Here is a 4,621-nt window from a genome sequence, read left to right as displayed (position 1 = left end):
CGCGCCGAGGCTTTCGACGCGGCCCCGGGAATGGTCGACCCGCAAGCCGAAGGAGCCTGAACCTCCAAGCGCCGGCGCGAGGCCGGGGCCGGTGGGGGCCCTCCGAAGGCGGGTCTTGGTTGCATATCGGTCAGTGGTTGTGTTGGTGCGACCTGTAAGGAGGGAAAAAGACTCGAATGGTCTCGCCGTCTCGCAGTGAGACATAGGGGGGGGTCGACCCGCAAGCCGAAGGAGCCTGAACCTCCAAGCGCCGGCGCGGGGGCCGGGGCCGGTGGGGGCCCTCCGAAGGCGGGTCTTAAGTTGCATATCGGTCAGTTTGTGTATGGGTGCGATGTGGAGGGGGACATATTCGAAAGTGCGGAGCTCCGCCGTCAGAGGCCGGGTTTTCGCCCGGGGTATCCGCCCCGGGCGCCTCTCGGGCGGCCTTCCCAACTGCCGTCGACCGCCCGGAGGGGGAAACAGAAAATATTCGAAAGTGCGGAGCTCCGCCGTCAGAGGCCGGGTTTTCGCACGGGGTATCCGCCCCGGGCGCCTCTCGGGCGGCCTTCCCAACTGCCGTCGACCGCCCGGAGGGGGAAACAGAAAATATTCGAAAGTGCGGAGCTCCGCCGTCAGAGGCCGGGTTTTCGCACGGGGTATCCGCCCCGGGCGCCTCTCGGGCGGCCTTCCCAACTGCCGTCGACCGCCCGGAGGGGGAAACAGAAAATGTTCGAAAGTGCGGAGCTCCGCCGTCAGAGGCCGGGTTTTCGCACGGGGTATCCGCCCCGGGCGCCTCTCGGGCGGCCTTCCCAACTGCCGTCGACCGCCCGGAGGGGGAAACAGAAAATATTCGAAAGTGCGGAGCTCCGCCGTCAGAGGCCGGGTTTTCGCACGGGGTATCCGCCCCGGGCGCCTCTCGGGCGGCCTTCCCAACTGCCGTCGACCGCCCGGAGGGGGAAACAGAAAATGTTCGAAAGTGCGGAGCTCCGCCGTCAGAGGCCGGGTTTTCGCACGGGGTATCCGCCCCGGGCGCCTCTCGGGCGGCCTTCCCAACTGCCGTCGACCGCCCGGAGGGGGAAACAGAAAATGTTCGAAAGTGCGGAGCTCCGCCGTCAGAGGCCGGGTTTTCGCACGGGGTATCCGCCCCGGGCGCCTCTCGGGCGGCCTTCCCAACTGCCGTCGACCGCCCGGAGGGGGAAACAGAAAATATTCGAAAGTGCGGAGCTCCGCCGTCAGAGGCCGGGTTTTCGCACGGGGTATCCGCCCCGGGCGCCTCTCGGGCGGCCTTCCCAACTGCCGTCGACCGCCTGGAGGGGGAAATAGAAAATATTCGATAGTGCGGAGCTCCGCCGTCAGAGGCCGTTCCAGTGCTTTTGGGTGGCTGGAAACACCCTCACGATGGTCTGATTATACTCTTAGGGGCCTCCCCTGTGTCGCCCTGGAGGTCACCCATTCAAAACATGCTCACCTATATACGTTTCGGAAAGTATTTTGGTGAACGCTCACTTTCTAAGCCTTTTAGCCTTCTTGACCCCCTAACTCCCCATATCTGGTTTACCTACTACAGCGCCCCTAACGACCAAAATCGGTACTGCATACCCCTGGTACCCCCGCCATTGAAAATGAATGGGGGAATTTTTTTAATTTCTCAATCCGGCCAGGAGGCCTCTTTTTCGGCCACGCTCGGCCGGCGAGCCGGTCCGCTCTTTACCCCTGGTACCCCCAGCCCTACCCCTGGTACCTCCCCCATTGAAAATGAATGGCGACCCCTGGTACCCCCAGCAACACCCCTGGTACCCTCAGCCTTACCCCTGGTACCCTCAGCTCAACCCCTGGTACCCCCAGCCTAACCCCTGGTACCCTCAGCGGCACCCCTGGTACCCTCAGCAACACCCCTGGTACCCCCAGCCAGCTTCGCCCCTGGTACCCTCAGCCTTACCCCTGGTACCCTCAGCCCAACCCCTGGTACCCTCAGCCCAACCCCTGGTACCCCCAGCCAGCTTCGCCCCTGGTACCCTCAGCCTTACCCCTGGTACCCCCAGCCTTACCCCTGGTACCTCCAGCCTAACCCCTGGTACCTCCAGCCTTACCCCTGGTACCTCCAGCCTTACCCCTGGTACCTCCAGCCTTACCCCTGGTACCTCCAGCCGTACCCCTGGTACCCTCAGCCTTACCCCTGGTACCCTCAGCCTTACCCCTGGTACCCTCAGCCTTACCCCTGGTACCCTCAGCCGCACCCCTGGTACCCTCAGCGGCACCCCTGGTACCCTCAGCCTTACCCCTGGTACCCTCAGCCGCACCCCTGGTACCCTCAGCGGCACCCCTGGTACCCTCAGCGGCACCCCTGGTACCCTCAGCCGTACCCCTGGTACCCTCAGCCGAACCCCTGGTACCCTCAGCGGCACCCCTGGTACCCTCAGCGGCACCCCTGGTACCCTCAGCGGCACCCCTGGTACCCTCAGCGGCACCCCTGGTACCCTCAGCCGTACCCCTGGTACCCTCAGCGGCACCCCTGGTACCCTCAGCGGCACCCCTGGTACCCTCAGCTGCACCCCTGGTACCCTCAGCGGCACCCCTGGTACCCTCAGCGGCACCCCTGGTACCTCCGCCATTGAAAATGAATGGGCGGCCTTCCCACCTGCCGTCAGCCGCCCGGAGGGGGAAATAGAAAATATTCGAAAGTGCGGAGCTCCGCCGTCAGAGGCCGGCTTTTCGCCCGGGGTATCCGCCCCGGGGCGCCTCTCGGGCGACCTTCCCAACTGCCGTCGGCCGCCCGGAGGGGGAAATAGAAAATATTCGAAAGTGCGGAGCTCCGCCGTCAGAGGCCGGCTTTTCGCCCGAGGTATCCGCCCCGGGGCGCCTCTCGGGCGGCCTTCCCAACTGCCGTCGGCCGCCCGGAGGGGGAAATAGAAAATATTCGAAAGTGCGGAGCTCCGCCGTCAGAGGCCGGCTTTTCGCCCGAGGTATCCGCCCCGGGCGCCTCTCGGGCGGCCTTCCCAACTGCCGTCGGCCGCCCGGAGGGGGAAATAGAAAATATTCGAAAGTGCGGAGCTCCGCCGTCAGAGGCCGGCTTTTCGCCCGAGGTATCCGCCCCGGGCGCCTCTCGGGCGGCCTTCCCAACTGCCGTCGGCCGCCCGGAGGGGGAAATAGAAAATATTCGAAAGTGCGGAGCTCCGCCGTCAGAGGCCGGCTTTTCGCCCGAGGTATCCGCCCCGGGCGCCTCTCGGGCGGCCTTCCCAACTGCCGTCGGCCGCCCGGAGGGGGAAATAGAAAATATTCGAAAGTGCGGAGCTCCGCCGTCAGAGGCCGGCTTTTCGCCCGAGGTATCCGCCCCGGGCGCCTCTCGGGCGGCCTTCCCAACTGCCGTCGGCCGCCCGGAGGGGGAGATAGAAAATATTCGAAAGTGCGGAGCTCCGCCGTCAGAGGCCGGCTTTTCGCCCGAGGTATCCGCCCCGGGCGCCTCTCGGGCGGCCTTCCCAACTGCCGTCGACCGCCCGGAGGGGGAAATAGAAAATATTCGAAAGTGCGGAGCTCCGCCGTCAGAGGCCGGCTTTTCGCCCGAGGTATCCGCCCCGGGCGCCTCTCGGGCGGCCTTCCCAACTGCCGTCGACCGCCCGGAGGGGGAAATAGAAAATATTCGAAAGTGCGGAGCTCCGCCGTCAGAGGCCGGCTTTTCGCCCGAGGTATCCGCCCCGGGCGCCTCTCGGGCGGCCTTCCCAACTGCCGTCGGCCGCCCGGAGGGGGAAATAGAAAATATTCGAAAGTGCGGAGCTCCGCCGTCAGAGGCCGGCTTTTCGCCCGAGGTATCCGCCCCGGGCGCCTCTCGGGCGGCCTTCCCAACTGCCGTCGACCGCCCGGAGGGGGAAATAGAAAATATTCGAAAGTGCGGAGCTCCGCCGTCAGAGGCCGGCTTTTCGCCCGAGGTATCCGCCCCGGGCGCCTCTCGGGCGGCCTTCCCAACTGCCGTCGACCGCCCGGAGGGGGAGATAGAAAATATTCGAAAGTGCGGAGCTCCGCCGTCAGAGGCCGGCTCCACGCTTCATTCATCCGACCGAGACGCCTCTCCGCCGGCCACACTCGGCTGCGGGGCCGGCCCGCTCTCCGCCATTGAAAATGAATGGGGGGCATTTTCTCATGCTTTCAATCCGCCTAAGAGGCATCTTTCCCGGCCAACTTTGTGCCCCTGGTACCTCCAGCATCGAGAAAGCATGGTGACTCGTCCGACACATGCCCCCCTATATACGTTTCGGAAAGTATTTTGGTGAACGGTCACTTTCTAAGCCTTTCGCCTTCTTGACCCCCTAACTCCGCATATCTGGTTTACCTACTACAGCGCCCCTAACGACCAAAATCGGTACTGCTACCCCTGGTACCCCCGCCATTGAAAATGAATGGGGGAATTTTTTTAATCCCCCAGGCCGGCCAGGAGGCCCCTTTCCCGGCCAAACTCGCACGCTGGGCCGGCCCGCTCTTTACCCCTGGTACCCCCGCCATTGAAAATGAATGGGGGAATTTTTTTCAATCTCCCAGGCCGGCCAGGAGGGCTCTTTCCCGGCCACACTCGCACGCCGGGCCGGCCCGCTCTTTACCCCTGGTACCCCCAGCTCTACCCCTGGTACCCCCGCCATTGAAAATGAATGGG

This window comes from Hippocampus guttulatus, unplaced genomic scaffold, assembly GCF_054856545.1.
Source record: "Hippocampus guttulatus isolate MCC_2025c unplaced genomic scaffold, RoL_Hgut_1.0 HiC_scaffold_48, whole genome shotgun sequence".
NCBI classification, from domain to species: domain Eukaryota; kingdom Metazoa; phylum Chordata; class Actinopteri; order Syngnathiformes; family Syngnathidae; genus Hippocampus; species Hippocampus guttulatus.
Note: the sequence above shows the minus strand (reverse complement) of the source record.